Below are 11,838 nucleotides of genomic sequence, written 5' to 3'. Positions count from 1 at the left end.
GAAGAACTATTTCTATACTCTCGAGAAAGTTGAGGGACGGAAAATATACCCATCCCAATAAATAATGACATTGAGGATAAGAAAGCATACCCGAAGACAATGCGTGCAGGAGTAGAAGGGCCGTTCAGGTGCACTAAATCAGATATATAATAGCCGACGGCGCTCGAAGCTGTGGCACCATCCCCATTGCCATACCCGAGATCATAAGCGCACCTATTATTGGAGGTGTTGCACTGTGCATTCCTCGCATTCTCCAGACTCTGGCACCGCTGATCTGAGCAACCGAGTACCGATGTTGACGGTGAAGGGTAAAAAACTCGTGTCTGTAAAACAAATGAAAAATTGTTAGTGATTTGATTGATTGGATAGAAAAGAATATTTCTCCAGAAAAAAATGTTCTGCGTGGGAGAGAATGGCATACAGGAAGTCGCGCTGTGTCACAACCAATCCACGGTAGGCTACTTCCCGTGTCGATGAGAACGTCAAAGCTCTGTGGTGGGTTCCCAAGCATCACGCGAGTCAAATATGGCCTGCAAATCCAAACATAAGTTGCAGAGTTAATTAATTTAAGTACATGCTGATATATTGCCAATTTCATTGCAAATGAAGTTGGGACCCTAAGTTCCTTCAGTCAATAATAATAAGGCCACTGCTACGCGTAAGTCGGATGATGGACTAGATTTGTAAACCGCCTTAGTAACCGTTCGATGCAAGTCAATACGTCCGTCCGATCTGTGACAGTTGGAGCACCTGCACACTTCCCTCAGCAATCGCAGCCCCCATCGTCTTTCTCCTCTGTCTTACATCCTCCACACCCATCAATCCACGCAGCGCAGCGTTGATGCATAACCCACCATGGCAACTACTTCGGCGGTCTCGCAGCGCCGGCATCACCGGCGAGCGCTCCAATACAACAGCAAGTGCTGCATCGTAGCTCCGAGAGTCGGCACTGACAGCTGCGTCGCATCATCAGGAGCCGCCGCCGCTGCTCCATGGCAGCACGGAGCGCGGCAAAGCTCCATGGCAACACCGAGGAAATCCGGCGAAGTTCCATTGAAGCTCCACGGCAGCACCGCATAGCACGTCAAAGGTCCAATACAACACTGATGGGCATCCGGCGAAACTACATTGAAGCTCCATGACAGCACCGCGCGGCGACGAGGGCTTCAATGGAGCACTAGCGGCCGGCGACGAGGGCTGCATCGCAACACCGGTGGCCGGCGCCGAAAGCTTCATTACAGCAACAGCGGCCGGCGACGAGACCTTCAATGCAGCACCGACGGCCGGCGACATAGCCTACATCGCAGCACCGTTGGCTGGTGACGAAAAGCTGCACTTCAACGCAACACCGACGACCCACGGGCAAGCTCCACTGCAGCTCCATGGCAGCACTGCCGCTCAAAATAAATCTCCGATGCAGCACCGTCGACGTCCCGGCGAAGCTCCATTGCAGCCGCGGCGGAGCTCCATTGCAGCCACCGGCCGACGAAGCTCCATTGCTGCCTCGGTCGCGCTCCATTGCAGCCACCGGCGCGTGGCGTTCCGACCAAGCTCCATTGCAGCCCCGGCCGCACTCCACTGTAGCCGCGGCGGAGCTCCATTGCAGTCGGGCGCGCTCCATTGCAACGCAGCCGGCGGCGGCGGGAGCTGCGATGCAGCTTCGGTGGCGCTTCAATGCAACCGCGGCGGAGCTTCAACAACCTCCCTCCATTACGGCGGCCATGGCGGGCGCTACGACGCCACACACGGCGATGACGGCAGAAGCCGCGATGCAGCTCTGGCGGCGCTTCAACACAGCCACGGCAGAGCTTCGACAACCTCGCTCACGCTCTACTCCAGCCCTGGCGACGTGAGGATGAATCAGGCTACTCCCCTGCGGTGCTGTGTCTCCTCTGCCGTTGAACGAGAAAAGGGTGGAAAAAGGAAGCGATGGGCGGAGAAGATAAGGTTGGAGGGAGAAGATAAGGTGGGAGCGGTGGGCGGGACACGTGGTGAGCCGAGAGAGAGGTTTACGTGGGAACGGCTTGGGCCCGCTTGCTCACGCGCGACGACTTGGAACCGTACGATCTCGAGTCGATCCAACGGCTCGCGAGGCGGTTTACGGCAGCGTAAAATCAGTCGGTTTAGAACAAGCGTTTTCCTAATAATAGTACTAATTTCAACTCAAAATAATAATAATAATTTAGTACAGACATTTTTTTGAGGCAATAGTATAGATATACTATTATGATATTATTATCGCACACCAGGGTGAGGAAAAAGAAATTCTGCACCCAGGTCGGTATAAGGCCTATGTCAGTCCTGGTTCGCACCGGCGCGCCCCCAACCTAGCCCATAACTACCTTTTGTTTTAGGGTTAGCCCATAACTACTAGGCTCGCAGCCTCGTTCCGCCCCGCTCCAGCGACTTCACAAGCCCAGTTCTCTCAAGAAAAAAAAAAGCTTAACCAGACCACATCCATCTTGAGTGAAGTCTATTTTAAACCCTGAGGATGTAGAGGGCGGCGCAAATGAACCCCGACGTTCAAATCCCTGAAGTCTATACCCTGATCTCATCTATCCCGATCGTTTTTAACCTTCACACGTTTTTAGGAGTGGATTTGATGATGTGGCATTCGGAGACTGGGATTGCTGACTTTGACTAAATAAATAACGGCCACGTCAGCACTCAGCGGGGTGTTCTCTTCTTCCCCACATGCAACAGCTTGGCCTCCGCATACTGCATGATGATAACGCCTCAACCACCACAGCATCAAGCCCCGTGCATCGCTTGCCGCTGAAGTTTGAGAAGCCGAAGGCGGGGGCGGAGCCGCGGGTGTCGACATGCTCGTAGGAGTAGCCGATGGAGTGGCTCTGGTAAATGATGGAGCCCCCTGGTATGGCGTCGCCGGCTGCGTGCTATTGGCCGACGCGATCGTGCACATCAGGAGACCCTCTAGCAACGCATGTTCCATCATTATTCATTGGCGACCACGTGCCTCGGAGCGTGCACGGACAACGTGGGCCTTCTCCCGTGGACGGCGGTCGCGGGGTGTGCGCTTCTCCTACGATGATAGCTCCCGCGGTGGCGTGCGCGACGAGGTGCCCGCGGCGGCTCTTCTCGGCGGTGTGCCCGGCGAGATGAGTATGCCAAAACGCCACTGCTTGCTGCCCTGTTGATCCCGGTGTACACGGCTGCTTCATCACGCAGCCGCCACACGCTCGTCGCTCCAGGCCCAGGGCCCTCTCCGACTCGCGTGCTAGTGGGTGTGGCTCCTGCTAGCGTGCCAGTGGCGACCCAAGGCGTGGCGCCGGCGGCGATGCCAAGCACGCGGGCCGCAGCAGATGCTACACGACGTTGGCACTTCTTCGACCTCCTCTGCACACACAAGTCCTGTAAACCACATGCATTCATCACACATGACATGGGTACGTGCAAGTGGAGAACATGTTTGTTGGCCGGAGGATTTGCGCATGGGCGGGGGTGCACTCCTCACTGGGAGATGGCATAGGGAACGACTCACCCTGATCCCGGGCTTTCGCGAGCCACATAAGAATCCCCCTGTTTGGATACAGCCCAAAGGTTAAAAACGACCGGGATAGATGAGATCAGGGTATGGACTTCAGGGATTTAAATGTCGGGGTTCATTCATGCCGCCCTCTACATCTTCAGGGTTTAAAATAGACTTCACTCCATCCACCTTCGCCTCGCATCCAGCCACCACGTCGCTCCGTCGGTGGGCCATTTTTCTCCCTCGTCATTGCTCAGAGAAACAGGCTATGTTTTTTTCCTGATTTTTCACAACGGTTTGTTTTTCAAATCTAGTCGGTTTCTGATTCTATAAAATGTTCTCGGAAATTAAAAAAGTTCATGAAATCAAAAGGTGTTCACAAATTCAAAAGAGGTTCATGAAGATTCAAAAATTGTTAGCGAATTCTAAAAATATTCAAGAGATTAAAAAAATTCACAAATTCAAAAAATATTTATGAATTTAGAAAATGCTCATGGAGAATTATTATTTTCAGAGAATTCAGAAAATGTTCATGTATTCAAAAACTGACGATGAATTCAAAAATTGATCATGAATTTGAATTTTTTTTGCAAAATTCAAAATGTACGCGACTTAAAAAATAAACTACTTACGAAAAAGTGAACAATTTTAGAAATCCCGACAGAGGCAGAAAACCGAAAAATAAATAAACAGAAAATAAAACCGAGAAAACCTGTAAAGAAAACAATCGAAAAAGGAAGAAAGAAAAACCGGCCTGGAAGTTTCCAAAACCGGCTGGCTTGCGAGAGCCCGTAGCACGACTAATGGACGAGGGGGCGATACACAGCATTTGCACCCCAGCCTATCCATCCAACGAAATATTTTTGGTCCATTTAATCTTTTTGTTAGATTATTATACCTCGACGGTTCCTATGGTGCTGCCCCCTTTCCCGCATCTCTCCCCAACCTCAAGAGCTGGCTGAGTGCAGAAACAGACTAACGGGCTAGCCCAATCCCCGTGAGGTGGGTGCGTGTTTGTTGCTAACCATGCCGCCCGCGGTGAAAAATAAATGTTGTGAATCCAATAAATGCTCACGAATTCAAAAAATATTCACGAACTGAAAAAAAATCGACGATTTCAGAACAATGTTCTTGAATTCAAAAAAGTTCAGAATTTTAAAAAATGTTCATGATTTTTTAAAACATAATGGTCAGGAATTAAAAAAAAAGCTCACAAATTTGATAAAATGCGCATGAATGAGAAAAATATTTGTGCATTCGACTCAACAAATGTTCACAAATGTTAAAAAAATCGTGTTTTGAAAAAATGCTCATCAAATTCGAAAAAAATCACAAATTTGAAAATAGGTTGCGGTTTCAAAAATAATTATGAATTGATTTTTTTCGTGACTTTATTAAAGTTTTCGAATTGTAAAAATAAAATAGAAATGAAAGGGAAAGAAAAATTGAAAAAGGAATAAAAATAAGACTGACTGAAAAATGCAGAAACAGACTAACGAGCCGGCCCAATCCCAGTGGGGTGGGTGCGTGTTTTGTTGCTATCCCCCCAAAAAAAGACCTACCATGACTGATTGAGGTCAATGAGATATGGTTACGAACATATGACTAGCTCAGCACATTGTATGTTTTGAGGGATGAGATATTAGATGTAGTAAACCAGAAATATGTTTAACTCCAATTTAATTTTGTGATGTCGTGGTTCTAAAATGAGCAATCGTGTTCTTCAACTTTCAGTTTGGGCATATGGGGCTAAAATTTATTTCTTTGGCTAGTTCTTCTACTGTTTCCAGATTCAAATATCTAATTCCAAAAGAAAGGCACATGTCTCCAATACTTTTGTTTCTTGATGCGGTGCAAACATAAGGATTCTGCCCTAAATAGCGTTCTTTTTTTTTGGGAGTTTTTCAGAATTTTGTTAGAATAGTTGCACATCATCGTTCGCTTGCTAAACCTTTCAGCCTTTCGGGAAAGGGAAACTAGGTACTAGGTAGTTCTGTTGCAAGGTTCCTAGTCTTATGAACGTCCTGAATTTTTTAAACCAAAAAGGAGTATGAAAACTTACCCGTGGAACATGTACTGTACTTTCCAGTACCGTTCACAGGGAGCTCAACAACTCCTCCTCCTGGCAGTGCGTTGCGGCGCTCCAGCTTCAGAACTGTGGGCTGCGCCTCACTGGCAAGCAACAACGAGGTAATAGCCACCAAGACCAACTTCATGGTGCTCAGTCGTCCAAACTTGAGAAACCTTAAAATAATTAAACACCGATAAAAATTAGAAAACACCATATTTCACTAAGGTTAAAATTCTTGAATGCATTTTTATTTTTTAGACAACAGTAACATGCGTGAAAATTTATTGGAACAAGTCGCGTAGGAATGATATAAAATACAAAAAATAAAGTTGAGTTTGGGTCAGACTTAGTTTGATGAAGCAACAGATTTGTCCATTCTAGATTGGCTCCACTAGTACGTTTGTCAAATTGTTCAGAGATGTTTTGAATTTATTTACTCCCACATCATTATACACTTTTTTTGCGACGTCCGACATCCACTAAAGAAACAAGGGTTTGGCTTCCTTAGGGTGGGGGTTGGTGACCATGGGTGATCACGTGACGCGAGCACATCAGGTCTGTGAGAAGTTCCCTCCCTTAACTTTCGTTGTTAGGTAGGTGCAGTGAATCGAACACAAGTGACTTGGAAATATGATGCACTTGCATTGCGCTAAGCGGCTCTCCCCAAGTTGAGTGGAAAAAAAACTGAGGAGGCTTGAGTCATAAGCTTTTTTTTAACCAAGCACTGTTATAGAAATGAAAAACCACCCACTAGCAGAGGCTGGAACAACCCATAGAAGTGTAGGGGCTGTTTCAACCAGCTGGCGTACCCGTATCCATTGATTTACCTCCTCTAGAGAGTATTGAACTTTGTGACAAATAGGTTATAGTTACACTCCTTAACTCCCTATTGGATACAGACACGACGAGGCCAAATCATAACTTTTTTTGAATTTATTGGATACAGAAATGAAGATCAGATCGGGAGGCGGTGGCATCGTCTATTAATACTCGTGAACAGGATGTACGCAAGGCAAAACAAACCATTTGCTACTCAAGCAGAGGAAAACGGCCTCAGGATCCTGGACAGAAGCTACCATGGGCGAAATTTCCTGAAAATTTGACAATTTCAAGGGTGGGCAATTTTTTTGCCTTTCGCTAAAAAAATAGGTTGGTTTGAATTTCTATCGAACAAAGAACATGGATCAGTTACAATTAACATGGGTATCAGTACAGCCGCAGTAGGAAAGTTTCGTTCCGATATGTAGGTCCAGGTTCAAATCATATGGCACAAACATTTTGATTAGATTTACACCCAATAAATATATTTTTTGGAAAAAATATGACATAGCCAAGATTGGAACCTCGGTCAGCTGCTTGTTGACCAAAACGGACTAACCGTCAAGTTTGATATGTACTGTTGGGTTCAATATGTGCTACATTTCTTTTTATCTAGCTGTTCAAATTTTAAAATTATTCAAATTAGAAAAAGATGTAGTTGAGTTGTCCGAAACAAATTTCAAAGTTTCGGAATTTTCGACCTTTTGAGGGTGAGTGGAATTTTTGCCATTTCGAAAATTTAGACCTTGGTCAAGATTAGCCGATCGCAAAATTGTGCGAGGCCTGGCATGGCGACTGTAGGTAGCTAGTGGCCAACAAAGAACTGCTTGTTGGCTGGGGAATTTTCCTTTGGAAGTGAGTGATGTAATTCAAAATGATTCTAAGTCTGATCAATTAATGGCATCCCTTCTTCCCCGCAAAAAAAGTACTAATATGTTTCCACACATGATGACGTCTGGATCTCACCTGGGCATGTCGGCGACCGCGGCGGCGTGGTGGTCTTTGACAGAGTTGAGCTCGGCCTTCTCCGCATCTGGAACACCCTTCCCCATCTTGCGGCTCCGGAGCTTGGCGACCTCCGAGTCCTTGCCGGCCAGGGCCTGCGCGATCTGCGCCTGATTGAAGCTCGTCGGTGGCGAGGGCCTGGGCATGCGCGATCTGCGCCTGATTGAAGCTCGTCGGTGGTGTGGGGCGTGGGGTGGCGCGCGGCCGGCCAGAGGTCGTTGTGCTCAGCTCAGGCAACGCCGGCCGGCGCGTGTGATGGTGGTGGTATGCAGGCGTGGGGCTGGCTGATGTCTAGATACTGGGTGTGGTGGCTGCGAGTGCGCTCAGGCCAGGCTCTGTGCTAGCTACACGCGCTGGTGATTTATCCTTTCCTAGTTCCCGTAGTGCTAATTCCTGATTTTGTACTGCAGTGCAGTCCAACTCCTTTGATTTTCTTTAGTATATTGATTCTTGTAGCTTAACTGGTTGAGGGGAGTTCTAATTAGGTCATGGATTTTGCACTAAATGAAAGTTGTTGTTTACATTTTTTTTCTTTTAGTAAGTAGAGAGAGATCTCGAGTGCGCAATTCCAAGCGTGCTACAGAGTTTCTTTCGAATGGGTTTTGTTTATGTTGCTCTGTTATAGTTGCTGCCTGTGTAGGCTTTACTTCCGACAGTACAAGAGAGCTGCATGGGTGCACGTACCCCAGGACGTGACCTGCATGCATGCACCTGAAGTTCAAACGGGCCGTCCCGGCAAAAGGTGCGGCAAAATGGGCCTCCAGTAGTCAGGCCTCAAATCGACCGCTAGATTTCTCCACTTACCCTGAACAACAAAAGAAAAACATAAATTTCCCCGCCACACACGAAGTGGGGTCCATCTCGTCAAGAAAAAGACCGAGTGGGTCCACATTTTAGACCGGGGGTGGACACTACAACTTTGACATGTTTTCCGAAAAAGGTCCCCTGCTTTATATTACAAAGCAACCAATCGATACAATCAAGGATAGGTACTAGGACGGAAGCAGCACATACACGCCCAAAAGAAATGAAGGAGAAAAAACAAAAGGAACAAATGCCGACAATGGCGGATAAAAAAAACAGAAGAAGCCTCGCGACCACTGCGCCCACCGTAGATCTCCCACCAAGCTCCTAAACTCCGAAGCTCCGGTACCAATCAACACCTCCAAGAAGGGACGCGGCGGTGACGACGCTGCTGCCAAGGGTTTCCTCCTGTACGCGACAAGGAGAGAAGGAGGGTAGCCCCCGATGCCCTCCAGGAAGGTCCGGCGGAACCTTCAGGCGCCATCGCGTCGGTGTCGGCCACACCGACAGGGATTTCTCCTGATCCCAACCTTCACCTCGGGCACTTCAGAGCCCGCCACCAAACCGACCACCACCCCGCGCCAACACGGTCTTGAAACTTCTCGCGTCGTCTCACCACGACACCACGAAGTGAGGTCTGCACATCGGCGAAGAGGAGCCGGGACTAGAGGCAGGAACACCGTCGGCACGTGGGAGGGCTCAACCTCCACCGACAACGACGGTAGCCGACCGGACGCAGTAGCAGGAGCATACCAGGCTCGTAGGCCCATAGGCCCGGTCGGGCCCTCATAGGCTCGTAAAACTCCCGCCTTCGCACTGCTCCCCCGATCCGAGCTGCTCCTCCTCCTCACCATGCAGAAGACAACGAAGCCACGCTGGAGGCCGACCCGCTAAGACCTAGATGGGACCCACAGGGCCCAGATCTGAGTCGGGGGCGTGCCGCCGGCCACCTCGTGCCACCAAGCCACCCCGCCGCCAAGGAGCAACGCCGCCACAATGTCCGCCACCGGCCACCCCGCTGGGTCGCCGGACCGCCGCCTAGCCGAGCGACACCGCCGCCGCCCCCCCGCCCTGGGAAGGGAGGACGCGCGTGTGGGAAGAGGAGATGCCGCCGCTACCGACACCACCTGGGCCAGAGCCGGGGGCGCCCGCCGGTGGCGGCAGGGAGGAGGAGAGAAGGGAGGCCGAAGGCGGAGGCACTCGCGGGGAGGCGGCGCGAGGGCGTATTAGGGGGAGGCAAAGGAAGAGCGGGGGGGGGGGGGGGGGGGGGGGGGGGAGGAGTCCGGATCCGGTCCATGCGCCGGCAAGAGCCGCCGGATCCCGCCGGAAGCGAGCGGGGAGGTGACGGCGGCGAGGGTTTCGGGGAAGGAAGAGTCACGAAAGCCGCGGAGCCAGCTTTGACATGTGGGGCCACAATAATTTCTCCGGACAAAATTCCAACAGCTGCCTTGGGTCGCCTCACGAGTACGCATTTCCGTTTTCGGCTCGACGATAAAGCAGCGCTCATTGCCGTTCTTGGTTAAAAGGTAAAGCAGTGTTTTCGAAAAAAAAGAGGTAAAACAGTGCTTCAAGCTCTTTCCGTCCGTCTGTCTGAGAGCCGTGCAAGCCAGGTAGAGTATGTGATTCAGACAGACATCAAGGTACTACGATGGTACTTTAAGAATGCCATCTTTTTTTACCGTTAAGTACATGACCATAACTAGGGTCCTGGCTTGGTCTAGACATGCAAAAAGGTTGCTCAACCAATCTTCCCATGGGTTCATTGATTTTATTTAGTTTGAATCAAACTAATTTATTAGGCTAAAAATCAAAACTCTTTAATATGAAATTTGAGAACGAGGCTTTCCGTTTGTCTTGGGTCTGAGTCCTAGGAGGCAACGGAGAATGAGCGAAGGTGCAAGTCCTAGCTGACACCACACACAAACACAATGTGGTGTCGGTGTCCGGCGAGTGTGGCTAGAGGCAGAGAAGTTCTGGATCTTGTGACATTTTGACCACTATGTTTAAAATTTTAAACCCAATAAAAACTCAAAAATCTAGGGCCACGTTTAACAAATTTAGGTGGTGTAAGGCCCAAATTAAAAATAAGCTCCCTGATTAAAACCCAAAACCAGTTTAATCCTGGTGTAGCCATGCAGCCTTCCCTGTAAGGTAAGACAAGTGAACCTCAAATAAATAAATGATAACCCAAAGTTATAAAAAAAATTGACCTCATACAAGCAAGAGACGACACCCTCTAAACCACTCAAATATAGACGAAACAACAAAGAACAAAAAAAAAGTCTCAGGAAACATTACCGTTGAAAAATCTCAGGAAGAATTACCATTGGAGAAAACACTAGTAAAGACAAAATGGCCCCAAAAGGCACGCAGACAGTACTAGTTCTTACGGTGAAGAGTAGAAAGGAGCTGGGTGTTTTGCCTGTTTTAATTTTCATCAAGAAATTAAATGGGGAATATGTTAGGTATAGTCGATCCTTAAAATCGGTTTGTAGTGCCAAATTCATGAAGTATATCTTCAGTCAATAATATTCCATAAACTAGTACTATAAATTAGGGCTTCATACACTATCATTACTCTTTTTTACGGAAAGGATCAAATCTATTATAAAAGCTCATTGGAAGTACAAAGTATCTCAAACATTTTAAATTACATCGAGATTCCGCGCCATCGAACGACAAGTACTAGTACCGCCAGAACGAGCGACCGACGCGACGTTGTCGCTGCTCCCCTACTGGAACCGTCTTGACCTTGTCAATGGCAGCTACAAGTCTTCGTGCACATGCCCCTAAGTACCAGTGTCCTATAACCGCAATCGTCGTCGTTGAATCCTTGCATAGATCTGAAGCATATGACATGAAATCTCGCAACACGATGAGGAACCTTAACCTCACTGTCACAAGGAGACAACAGGAATCTACGCACGAGATCTATCGATTACGTCCAAATGGATGAACTCAAGGAGGATCGAAGCCCTAAAGACAAATTCGAAGAGGAAGCGCCTCCATCCGTCCGAGCATCGGACCTATGAGGACTAAAAAAAACCTACCTAAACTACTAACCGGAGCGGAGGCACCGAAATTTTCCTCCCGCCACAGGCTGCCGAAGCGACAAGAAGAGGGGAGGCGAATCCACGGACTCACCAGTGGTCTGGAAGATTTTGTTTGCCATAATCACATAGGGTTAGGAGAGGAAATGAGATATTCTGTAATATGGGAGCACACTCCTATCAATATACACTATCATTATTCATAAATGTATCTATTGTTGCCAAGACACATTTCACTTCACGTCTCCAATTTTCTGGTGAACGTAATGTAAATGTACTGTGCGTGTGCACATATACTCTATGATACTTGGTGTTTTATGAAAACCTTTGCAGAGGAAACAACCAAAGCTCCCACAAGAAATTTGTTGGTTTTCCATTCCTTCGTATAAGCAACATGGACATTTATCTTTTTCTTATGTTTTCCTAGAAAAAGACTTCACTTTCCTCTACATAGCCAAAATGGCAACGGGACACTCATAAAAGTAGCTGATATGGACTAATAGTTAGAGCATCTCCATCTCATCCCCATTGTCGCTTTTGGCAGGCAGAGTCTATAGTCCATCCCCTAGGCTCTTTTACCCCCCACACCCCTAAAATGT

At 48.2% G+C, this 11,838-nt stretch overlaps 1 long non-coding RNA gene across 1 annotated transcript; it reads right to left on the bottom strand.

Annotated features, from left to right (window-relative positions):
• Positions 1-96: 96 nt before the first annotated feature.
• Positions 97-6,044, bottom strand: LOC123493623 (uncharacterized). Its single transcript, XR_012182774.1, has 3 exons — positions 5,553-6,044; positions 422-530; positions 97-323 (listed from the first exon to the last, which is right to left on the bottom strand). It is a non-coding gene; the product is annotated as an uncharacterized lncRNA (long non-coding RNA).
• Positions 6,045-11,838: the final 5,794 nt, after the last annotated feature.

This window comes from Aegilops tauschii, chromosome 4 (genome assembly GCF_002575655.3).
Source record: "Aegilops tauschii subsp. strangulata cultivar AL8/78 chromosome 4, Aet v6.0, whole genome shotgun sequence".
Classification (NCBI taxonomy): Eukaryota; Viridiplantae; Streptophyta; class Magnoliopsida; order Poales; family Poaceae; genus Aegilops; species Aegilops tauschii.
This window is presented reverse-complemented; position numbering and strand designations above follow the sequence as displayed.